Raw genomic sequence first — 13,202 nt, forward strand, 5'->3', positions numbered from 1 at the left:
TTTTTAATAAATCAGGCTTATGGAAGTACAAGACACTTCTTGAGTTGTTGTCACAAAAGCAAACAAATTATAATTGAAAAAATAACAACGTGCTTGCAAAAGACTCAGAAGACAGTTTGCGAAAGGAAATGTGGAAAAATGAAATCGTCACATAGGTGGACATGTCCGAAGCAGCTAGGTCTGTGGCAGTGTGACAAATCCGCTAAGGACTCAGCTGGCATGCAAAAAGCAATTGCATGGGCTTGTGCTGTGCCTGGCCCTTCGATTAAGGGAACGCCCCAGTTAAGCCGGGGCTTAGATGTGTTAGATATGTATGTTCAACAGCTGCGCTATTTTTTAAGGCATAACAGCCATGACAGCTTTCAATTTCCACGCTGCGGCTGCTTCAAACTTCCCTCGACGCGGCGTGGCACAATTTCAATTTGTCAGCTTGGGTAGAGCACACGCCTGACCACGCCCACCAGCTTAGAGGCCAGCAATATTCTAATCCAATCGCCGCATTTATCAGGCGCAACCGATCAACATGGCAAACTTGTGACTTATGCATCAAAGTCAAGAGATGAGCTAGCTGAGATACAGTCCCCCTCTGGCCAATTACCCGCCCTGTCATGAATTTTGATGTTGTTTCTGATTTTTTATCCTTCTATTTCTGCTGCTTTCTTGCTGTTGGATGTAAATGCAGCATTAAATCACATTCGAAGACAAACCCTGCCACATGCCAACAATTTGGCTAAAGTTGACAAAAGCCAAAGCCGTGCGAAAAGAAACCAAATATCATAAAAGGGAAACAAGTTATGCTGCACTCGAAACCAGTTGAACGACTTGCAGATACCCTGTTCATTTTCTGGTTACACTCTAAGAGTTGTTTAACTGTGCTCTTTACGGCTATTCGCATGAAATTGCATCGGAAATGAGGCTAAGTAAAGCTAGTTATGGAGCTGGAGTAGTAGACACTCTGTAAACTGCAGTTTGCCCAGTAAAACACATTTGGCTCACTGAATTTTAAGTGTTCAAGCAGGTAATTAAATCAAGTTGCTGACCAACTTAAAAATACCCTAACTTCTCTACAGATATATACTCATAAAAGCATTTAAATATATTGCTTTCTGTGTGATAGTTTTGCTGCTCATCGGCATACCCCTTTTCTAGCAATTTTCAATGGGTGTAGTAAAAAAGCAAAACATATCGAACAATTTTGATGTAATGGCCACACATAAAAATACGCAAGAAAAATAATTTTTCACTTGCGTAACGAATCGATTGGCATGTCCTTGTCCATGTCCATGTCCTATCCCAGTTTCAGTTTCAGTTTCCGATTTGGAATATCAGCCGTAAGCGTCGCTCGATCTATCGTGCGAGTGTGTCAAAGATGAGGCCATGCTGATAAAATCCAATCACTATGAATTTACGCTCCTTTACAGGAAATGAAGCGGAAGAAATGTGCAAAATGTATTGGCACTCTCCCCTCTCTCCTCTCCACACACTTGCCACTTGCTGCACAGCGCTGGGGTTGTTGTTTATCTGTTTGTCTGTCTGCCTGTCGGTGGGGTCGTGAGGCCCAACTCCAAGTTATTGCCATTGCAATTCATAAAACAAATTGATATTGCCTGCTATTACACACGTCAAATGCCAACGCCCACGCAGAACCGCAAGAGACTCGCCTCCATCGACCGAATTAAATTAAATATTTACTCTCGCATTTGCGTGCGATTTTTATTTTTTATTTCGCTTTATCGAAGCAATTTGCCAGCGACATGTTTTGCTTTGATTAGCTCTTGCCGATGAGGTAATTTGTGTCAGAGCAAGTCAACGCCCAGACTGCGTCACGAGCCCAGGTCATGCCACAAAAATCCCAGGCATTCTAATAATATGCAACAAGCGAGTTCCAACTTCGACTCCGGCTCTTCGCCGTCTCCGTCTCCGGCAGCGGCTCCCGGAACCGGGGCTGTAGTTATAAAATAATTTCTTTCGAAATTAATAAATTGAAGCCTGCTGGCCGGACAGGAAATGAAGGCCTTTGCAACAGCAGCTACCAATTGGGGTGCTGGCCAACTCGGCCAAGCCTGACTGGCCATCATTTTGTGGACACGTCCTTCACTTACTGCATATCATAAATGCGGGCCAACGAGCACTTGACAACTACTACAAAAATCTCAACAGCAACGTCAGTGGCGTAGTCAAAGAATGCCAAAAGGTATTTAAGCTGAATTTCTGTTTAACTTGTTGCATTTTTCACATTGTTGCAAAGCCCTTGGAAAATTATAAGATGCAGACACATAAATATATATATATATATATAAGAAGTATTGATTGAGTATACATTTACATTTTTCTCAGATATTTGATATTGTTGTTATGCACGTGGAGTCAAGCCAGTTAACTTGTTAGCTTTGAATGTTAAATGGCAACTGAATCCAAGCCACAAACGAAGAAAAGCAAGGAAAAGGCTTTGATACAATACAATTGGGTTTTATTGAATAACTTTAAATAACAACTGTTTGATAAAATGCAAATGTTTTGTTAAGTAAGGTCTAAGGTTAAGACTTCAATTTAAAGCTAATTGCACTTCACTTCATATGGAGCCTAAAAAGTGTGAAGTTGGTTAGGTGTGCTTGGACTTCAAAAAGCTAATCAATCAAGTTATATGAAGCCCTTAACTAGCCTTTAGACTGGGCTAGTTTAGGGTTTTATATATACTTGATTTTTTATAGTAAATTAATTCAGGAGCAAGACCAGAGTATTGTATACTAAACTCTAACTATAATATACTTTCCTCAACATTTTGCTGTACTCACTACGCCAGGAGTATCGTTGCTAATATTGATTACCCAACAATTTGCCCACATTATAAAAACATTCTCATCGTTTTCAAATATTATAGCTGCAGAAAAAAAGCGAAACAAAACATGAATCGAATTAATTTAGAGCAATTGTAACGGTTAAGTGACTCAGACTTAGTTGGCACGATTCACGACTGTCCCCCTTCAATTTAACTGTCATTCATTAACAATCGATTAGTCAAACACTTTCCGCTCGATGCTACCATTAATTATCGTCTGTCTGTCCGACAACCCCCTCTGGTTGCCACGCCTATGCTGAAGCTTACGCACTGACTGTGCCCACAGTTTCATATTGTCATATAGAGGCGACACACTCTTTTTTTTGAGTGCAGGGTTGTCAATGCATTGCACAGACGAACGCCCCTGCTCTGTTGCATGTACTCGCAAATCGGGCAGACAGACGGAGATATGTTAGATGCAAGAGGTCGGTCACACACTCAAAGCTGTGCTGCTGAGCAGGGTCTCTAATAACACACTGCCAACCCCTAATTTACCCTAATTTCTTAACCAATTTCGACCATTACCACGGGTGTGCAATAAAAATTAAAATCCATGCCTTGCCTCTGTCTCTCTGTCTCTCTCACTCTTTACCTCCATATCTCCCTCTCTCTTTCTCTCTCGCTCTGTTTCTGTCTCTTGCCGCAACATAACTCGTTCGCTGACTTTGACTGCGACTGCAGCTGGGTGTCGTGCCTGCCATAATAAACGCTGTCCTCTGACGATGAGTAGTTGCAAAAAAATACAAGAAAATAAAACAATCCTTGGCACGCCGAAGATCAGATACTCTATGTGAGCATATTGCTTGGAAATATCTGTCTGTCTATCTATTTATAGTCTAAAAAAGCTAACACAGCTGTTGAATTGGTTTAGCTTGCCTTCAAAGTCGGATTCTGGTCAGTTTTATGTAGGTCTTATATAATCCACTGAAATGGCTTTATCATGTTGGTTGTTTATACTGCTCAAGAATATGTACATATGTATATTTACGTTTATATACCCAACGCATTTGATGACAAGGTAGACATAGCTCTGTTAGGGTACAAAACAATATTCAGTGAATCCGCAAGGACCTCGAGCTGATCTGGTGTCGTGCCACGTTGGTGAAACTAGGACTTAGAATTCAGTTAAAACAAGTAAGAAAGCTCTAGTCGGGGTGCCCGACTAGGAGATACCCTGATCCCAGTCCTCTGAGTTTTTTTTAAATTTTCCGTAGTTTGTATCGAGTATTCAAAAAAAAAAGAAAACAAATAAAAATCAACATTGCGAGACCAGGATTCGAACCCGTATTATTTGCGCAACGTGCACAAACTCTACCAACACCGCCACTTCATAACTAAAAAAAAAAATAGAACAGTAAAAAACATTTCATCTTCACTGGTCTCGAACCCGGCCCAAGCGGCACACGAGCGGCGCCTCTACCAACGCAGCCACTGCCCTTCTTACGCGAGACGTTGCAAATTTGAACATAAGTAGCAGCAATAATTCAGCACAATTCAATCGCAATTTCAATTCTTGGAATAGAAAAGAAAACACGCATTTGAATGTATGTGTGCACACGCATAGGAAAAATGCGTGCGCGTGGCGCTGCTTACATGTGCTTTTGCAAATTAGCCAAACGTTTTGTTTAATAACTTCTGTTTTACTTAATGGATTTTAATGAAATTTTCAGCATATGATCTACATATCCTATTGGCATGGTTGAGATGCAAACGCCTTTACATAATGGCCCTAGTTCCAACTAAACTTAAATTCTAAGAATATGGGGGAATTTGGAGCCGGTATCCAAAATCCAACAAAAATCAAAATTGCATAAAATATACATAAGACTAAATACAAAATTTGGAAGCTCTAGCTCTTAAGACGTTCGAGATATTATTTATTTACTGCATTTCAATAATGTTTTTATTCGATAACAATTAAATGTGAATAGTTATCGAATATTTGAAACAAACTTGACCTGCGCGTGCTATACACGGACCTACAAAAAAAATTTCAAGTCTCTAGCTCTTATAGATGCTGAGATCCACGCGTTCACACATACGGACAGACGGACAGACGGACAGACGGACAGACGGACAGACGGACAGACAGACAGACGGACAGGGCTCAATCGACTCGGCTTGTCGTCCTGATCAAGAATATATATACTTTATGGGGTCTGCCACGCCTCCTTCTGCCTGTTACATACATTTGCACAAAACCATTATACCCTGATTTCCCATTTTTAATGGGATCAGGGTATAACAAGTAAGAAAGCTCTAGTCGGGGTGCCCGACTAGGAGATACCCTGATCCCAGTCCTCTGAGTTTTTTTTAAATTTTCCGTAGTTTGTATCGAGTATTCAAAAAAAAAAGAAAACAAATAAAAATCAACATTGCGAGACCAGGATTCGAACCCGTATTATTTGCGCAACGTGCACAAACTCTACCAACACCGCCACTTCATAACTAAAAAAAAAAATAGAACAGTAAAAAACATTTCATCTTCACTGGTCTCTAACCCGGCCCAAGCGGCACACGAGCGGCGCCTCTACCAACGCAGCCACTGCCCTTCTTACGCGAGACGTTGCAAATTTGAACATAAGTAGCAGCAATAATTCAGCACAATTCAATCGCAATTTCAATTCTTGGAATAGAAAAGAAAACACGCATTTGAATGTATGTGTGCACACGCATAGGAAAAATGCGTGCGCGTGGCGCTGCTTACATGTGCTTTTGCAAATTAGCCAAACGTTTTGTTTAATAACTTCTGTTTTACTTAATGGATTTTAATGAAATTTTCAGCATATGATCTACATATCCTATTGGCATGGTTGAGATGCAAACGCCTTTACATAATGGCCCTAGTTCCAACTAAACTTAAATTCTAAGAATATGGGGGAATTTGGAGCCGGTATCCAAAATCCAACAAAAATCAAAATTGCATAAAATATACATAAGACTAAATACAAAATTTGGAAGCTCTAGCTCTTAAGACGTTCGAGATATTATTTATTTACTGCATTTCAATAATGTTTTTATTCGATAACAATTAAATGTGAATAGTTATCGAATATTTGAAACAAACTTGACCTGCGCGTGCTATACACGGACCTACAAAAAAAATTTCAAGTCTCTAGCTCTTATAGATGCTGAGATCCACGCGTTCACACATACGGACAGACGGACAGACGGACAGACGGACAGACGGACAGACAGACAGACGGACAGGGCTCAATCGACTCGGCTTGTCGTCCTGATCAAGAATATATATACTTTATGGGGTCTGCCACGCCTCCTTCTGCCTGTTACATACATTTGCACAAAACCATTATACCCTGATTTCCCATTTTTAATGGGATCAGGGTATAAAAATATAAATAATATAAAAATATTTAAATAGTTAAATTAAAATTTTAATTTAATTAAACGTAAATATATTATAGCCACAAATGTTTGTTAGCAAATATTCTAAAAAAAATATATTTTTTTATTGAATATTATTATTCAAACATATTAAATTATTATTATATTGTATTTTGTTTTCATTTCTGAATGTAATTTTAATTTTTAAATTATTTAATGATAAAAAAAATAAAATAATTAAAAATAAAAAAATATTTAATAATAAAATTTTAAGTTATGCAAGAGAGGAACCGGGTTGAAGTGCCAATTATGGACCTTAAGATGCTAAGATTTTATGCGTTGTTTAAATATTTTATTCATATTTAAATAATTTACTAATAATCATATAGTTGTTAAAAAATAAGTGAAAATATTAAAAACTTCCATTAGACAAGTTTAAGCTTCAAGTTATATTACATATTTTTTATTAATTATTGAATCGTAATATTTCACTGATTTACACTACAGTTATTCATATATAAATTTAAAAATATATTTAAAAATTGTAAATAAAGTTTCTTCATTAAAAATGCTCTTAACTTTAGGAAGATTTAAGTTATTGTAGCGTGTCACGCGCTCCTCACTAATATTTTGGTAGCAGCTGGTCAGTTGGTCAGCCGTGGCGCATGATTGGCCACACAAACACGCAACTACTGTCAATTATTTGACTGTCATTGACGCACTGACTGACTGGCAGACTGACTGATTGACAAAGTGACGCTGCTTCTTTCATTCCTCCTACCTACCGCTGCCTGCACTAACATACCGCAATTCTGGCCATTTCTCCTGACATTCGCATGTGTCCATCTAGCTGGACGTCTGCCTATGTCTGTCTATGTGTTTGGCTCTTTGTGTGTGTTCCCCTGTATGTGTGTGTGTGTGTGTGTGTGTGTGTGTATGATGTCTCTTGTTGCTGTCCTGGCAGTTTGTGCTTGCCTGACTGGCCATCAAGTCGCTAACCGATGTCGTCGTACTCGACGTCCTCAAAGTCGTCCTGTACAGGTATGCATTGACGCAACTGCGACAAATTTAAATGCGGTTTTGGTCACGACGTCTCCTTCAGGTTGTGTGTGTGTGTGTCAGTGAGTGTTGGTCGCGTTTGCTGCCACGTTGCAGCAATCATCATTAAAACTTATTCAATGGCCCCCTTTCGTCCTCATAACGGCCATTGTCCTGGCCTTGTCGCTGGCAATTTTGCGCTGCTTTGCAAAGGCGGGCACATAATTATTTAAATAAATTAAATTAAATTTGTACACGTCAAACATGTGTCGCAAACAATGCGTGCTTAAATTGTGTCCCCAGCCCCAAACGCACTGTGTTGGCCACTGTCCACTGTCAAGTCAATAAAAAATTAAGTTTCCCGCTCTTCAACAAAAAAGCTGGCGGGTCCGAAACTGAGCAGCGACAACAAAAGTGACCCAAATATTTTGCAAGGACAATGCACTTGCACAATGGACACACACTCATATACACACACAGCCACACAGACAGTTGGACACACCATGGAGTCGGGGCACTGCCGCAGAGCGAATGGAAAGAATGAAGCTTGGTAATGGCCAAGTAAATAAACAAAAGTAATTGCATAAAATTTATATAAATTAATGGAAATGCATCATGCAAATGGCTACGAATGAATTTAAAGTGCAAAAACTTATTCAAGCTTTTCATTTCAACTCAATGAAGAATGATTAATTTAAACTTATTTTTCAAATGAATAATTACGAAGCTCTATAAAAACGAGGTCTATGCCATATTTATATTGATGTGCACAAAATAGGCCGCATTTCAAAAGATTGACTCTACGGCTTTTTGAATAATTATTTAATTATTTAAGTTTCTCTTTGAAATTATAAATGGTAGAGAAATTACATTTTATATTATGGAACTGATAAATATGCCCAAAGGCAGAAACTAAAAATGTTTATTACATATCTGCAGGACTTTATTCATTTATAATATATGCCCATTCGAACTACTATAAAGCTTTCTAATTACTTAAAAATTCTAATTATATATTCGAATATTGAAGAAGACTTGAGAACAGCTCAGTTGGTGTTCCCATAAATAAAACAGGTAAGTGTACTCTAGTTGGGACTGCCCAGCTAGCAGATACCCTGACCACTGCACCATTGATACCACGTTTCATTCACACACACAGCAAACAACACACACACACATACATAAGCACGCACGGATAAGCACGTGCTCTGCTTGCTGCGCAGTTTACTATGGGAAATTAATCGCTGATTAACTTTTGTTCCAAATGCACTTTGTTAATGAAATGTTCCGGACATAATGATAGCATCCAGATGTCTGTATTTGGAAAAGCACTAGACTACAGTATTTGAAATCTGTTTCTTTACCAATTTAGTGGGAATGGGCGAGGTATTCAAAATGCAAAATAAACAAATTTTCTGTAATCATTAAATGGAAAAATTTTAAGATTTTTTAATTATAATATTTTAATATCGATTTGTATCGATTTTTTTATTCATAAAATGATCAAATCCAACTTCGTTTGGCTTACACTAGTATTTCAAGTCTTTAGTTTTTCTCATTTCATACGGAGACAGATAGACAGACAGGCATACGGATATGGCTAGATCTATAATTTCCTAATATTTCAAAAATGATTGTTAGATTAAAAATTCTGTCGTAAAGTACAAAAATTTCTGAATAGCGACAAAGCTGCAAAAAATTGATTGAAAAATTCACATTAGCCAGCAAAATTCAGAATATCGAGCTCCACTTATATAAATCAATTTTATACATCTCTCTCTCTCTGTCTCTATTTCTCTTTCTCCTTCTGCCTGTCTCTTAATTAACAACTTTAGCAATTGTCCAAGAGATCCCGCATTTCTTCCTTTGATTCCAAATCTACATCGTAACATATACTTTTCATTTGTATGAAGACATCAATTTACGCATCAACTGAGATAAAATGACAGATCGTTGCTCATAAATGGACCTTTTGGGCATTCGGACAGAGTTCAATTACCTTGCTTCTGCTGCTTATGAGGGTAGCATCAAACGCCTCTGCTGACACTCGAGACTTTGGTCACTGTGAACACGCCCCTATTCCACGCTCATAGGGCGTGCACATTAAACAAGTTCTTTATCTTACAGGTGTGCGAAAACTTAACGCTCTACCTGTTCCAAAGAAGCCCACCAATCAGCAGACAGCTGCAACAGTCAATGGATTGTGACTTCGCTATGCAGTTGAAAGAGACACAGGCTAGTCTACATATCTAGCTCTATGTCTATATAATTATTAATTATGGTATGTACGGACATGAACTTTTACATTTTGATGGTCATAGAAATATATCATAAAACTGTCGAAGAAGTCACTGACTAATTAATATTTTTTTGAGCAAGAAATATTTTTTTAGTTTTGTTTCTGATTTATACTTATTTAAATATGTATATTTAAGTTATTATCAGAAACCTAAGCATCTTTGTTAGCATGATGCTTTAAGGTTGTTTCGACAGTCCTGCAATCAGGAAATTATCTACATATATAGCCCAGTTTAATATTCACAGATGAAGTAAATTGAATGTGATAACCCAGTGCCGTAGTCAATAGAACTGGGACTCTTTAAAATTGCCATCTATCAATTTGTATTGTGATTGATTGATTGACAGACCATTTTATATTGCTGCTGCTTTCATCATTGAAATTATGAAGCCAATTAAGGCCAATGGAATGCTAGGGATCAGGAGATAAAGCCGAGTCAGCTAATTAAAAAAGAAGAGCAGCAAGTACAATTTGCAATTACTAATGGTATAATCAATAATAAAGAAAAAACCATAAATAATTAATATTTTAAATGCTTTAAAAGAAAAAATTAAATATCTATAGTGAAGCAATGCATAGATAAATGATGTGAAATGAATTCAAAATAAAATGTGCAGGCACGCACATAAATAAACACAGAGAGCAAATAAATAATAAATAATGTTAAACATACACAATTTAGTTAATATAAAACCCAATTAACCAAAGCAGCAACAACAACTACAACAGCAATAACATCATGGCTAACAGAGACGTAGCGAGGCAGCGCAAAGACCATTTAAAAAGCCATTGAACAAGCTGAAGAACACGAAAAGAGAGAGCGGAAAAGACGCCTGCGACGTCTGAGAGGGCGATGTGCGCGACCGTCCGACGACGCCATGAATGAATGAATGTCATGAAGTCAACTAGGACAAAGCATATAACACTCATTTATTAATGTACAATTTCAACAAGAGCAACAACAATAGCAGCAATGAGGACCCCCAACCAGCAGCAGCAGCAGCAGAAGCATGCAGAGACCGGCTAGAGAGAAATGTAAGAGAAGAGCATTAAGCTGCTTAGAGCGCTCAGAGCTCACATGAGCGCACATGTTAAATTTACATTGTAAGCTCTGTGCTCTCTAATCAATTTGGTGCTCAGCATGGAAATACAGAGATATGCTCTCAGCGTGCTCTCTCACACACACAAACACGTGCTCGCACGCACAAGCACCCACAGTAATAATGACATTGAAAACACAGGCTCGTCTTCGTCGTCGTCGTCGTCTGTCAACAGAATTGGGGCCACACTGTGCGTGGGGGCATGCTTTATACAGTGTTTCTGCCAGCGGGTGACTGACTGTTAACAGCAGCCGATGCTGTTGATGGGATAGCGATGCTAGTGACACGAACACATACGCACGCATACTCATACTCAACTCAGTTGGATAGGCCGAGCGAGAGGAAGAGAGCGCAACTGGTTAACAACAGCAACTGAGTGTGACATAATGCGAGAGACGACCGGTATATTTAGCAGCGCATTGCTGTTATTTCAACTGGCATGCAAGAGTTCTCTCTTCCACTCTCTCTGTCGCCCTATCGTGCGATGGCATCTCTGTTCGATTTGAAACTGGTTTTCAATATGGATGCACTTCCCGCCTCACTGGGCTGCTGTTTGTGGTCAACGACGGAATGCTGACTGCACACATTGCTGAGGCTTCCTACATATTCCACAGGCATATCTGTTGTGCAGATTGATGTCGAGCCATATCCATGGCACTTATGCATAGTGCAGGATTCTTAATGCGTTTTATGTTGCTGGCGTAATAAATACCAGTTTTTAATTGATCTTATGTGTAGGCTTCTTGTAGCGTCCATTAAAAAATTAATGAGAAAGGGTAAATTCACAGGCATATAAACTATTGAAAAGTCTAGACAAACTAGATTTATTGGAGTTTTTGAATAATTGGAAATAAAATATAAACTAATTTTATAAACTAATTTTGTAGATAAAAATATTTAATTTTCTGATATTTTTAAGAATAGCTCAATTTATATAGTAAAATGCAATGAGAGTTTCGAATATTTTAATTGAAATATTTATTTGAAATTTTAGCAGCTTTCTTAACATTTCCTTAGCAGAACAACTGAGCTAAGTTTAGCTGCAAGTGCTTGCCATCAATTTAAATGTTAATGGCTCGTTTGGGTTTGCAATGTAAAAGCAGCGGCTGCTGCTGCTGCGCTGCTGCTGTTAATGTCAGACAAATGGGTCGTTTTACGTTCAACACTGCCATGAATTTGAAATGTTAATGAGGCGTTGGGTGTTTGTGCGCCTTAACAGACTGCTAAAAGCAAAGGCTGCATTTTATGGAAGATGTACCATTGCCATTGCCTGTGTCTCTGCCTCTGCCTCTGGCTATGGTTCTGTCTCTGGGTATGTGTCTGTATGTGGTTTGACGAGGACTCATGTGGGCAATAATGGGCAAAAATAGAGTTAAGTGTTTCGTCAACAAATGGGTTAATGCTGCAAATAAAAGTGCTTGCATTAAACCTTTTTAGTTTCTTGGGATTTCTCTTCCTTATTAAGACTCTCTTTACCAAGTCTAAAATTTTTATTATAATTATCGAATGAAAGCCCAGTCATTGACTCCAAATAAAAGCAAATAAATATTCTACACCGTCTAAGAATTTTGTCGGTGTTTAATGTACATTCATTTGCATTATCTTACCGGAAAATGTATTTATTTTGTCATAATTAGTATACGTGCCTGGCATTTGAACTTTAAATGCCAGTCTGCCAGCCCGACAGCGTGTTTAACAGCTCTATGTAGGCATTAATAACAGCTGCACTGTTTACATACACAATTACATGTTCGCAATGTTTTTGATATGCCGCGAATGCACCTGCTACGCTGCTGTTATTGACTTCAACAGCACATACATAATTTAACAGCTCTTAGCTCTGCTGATGCTAACAGGGTTTCTCATACATACGAGACTCTCTAAATGTTCTCCACATTTATGGTTCTCTCGGTATTTTGATTGCCACTGTAAGTGCTTAAGTAAAAGGAAATTAAATTATGTAAACGATAAGCGCTGCTTAACAGCGACACTCTCACAGCCGCATTCTCTCTCGCTCAGCTGTGACGCTTGCGCTCTGGACAAAACAAACCCCCTCTTGCTGCCACTGTTGCCGCTAGCCGGCTACAACGTTGTAAACAAAAGTTGATTTTTCCTAGGTTCTGCTCTCTGTTTGTTGCGCGCGCTCTTGTATTTACGCTATCGGGCTCTCTCTTTCCCACACTCGCTCTCGCTGTTGCTGCTGTTGTTGAGGTGACCTAACCAGGTGCTGCTCTGCTGAAAGCGAATTCAGTTACTTCCGAAGTTTCAAAGCGAGCGGTATACGCGTCGGACGGCGATTTATATGACAATAGCAAACTCGTCGAGCTGAGCAAAAGCAGCAAAAAATAACGAAAAAACTCAACTGCTTTCTAGCATAGATTGACATATACATGTGCTATAGCATTAAAATCACCAAATTATACTGAAATGCATTTGGCACCCTATGTAAATACGAAGTAAAGATATTTCGTGTAAATACATATAATAATTGCGGTTTCATATGCAAATCCGTCAGTCAACAAAGCGCGCGACTGCAGTTTGAAAAGCAATTCGAAATTAAATCAAAACACACAGCATCCAA

Source organism: Drosophila hydei, unplaced genomic scaffold (genome assembly GCF_003285905.1).
Source record: "Drosophila hydei strain 15085-1641.00,03,60 unplaced genomic scaffold, DhydRS2 tig00000001-arrow-pilon, whole genome shotgun sequence".
NCBI classification, from domain to species: domain Eukaryota; kingdom Metazoa; phylum Arthropoda; class Insecta; order Diptera; family Drosophilidae; genus Drosophila; species Drosophila hydei.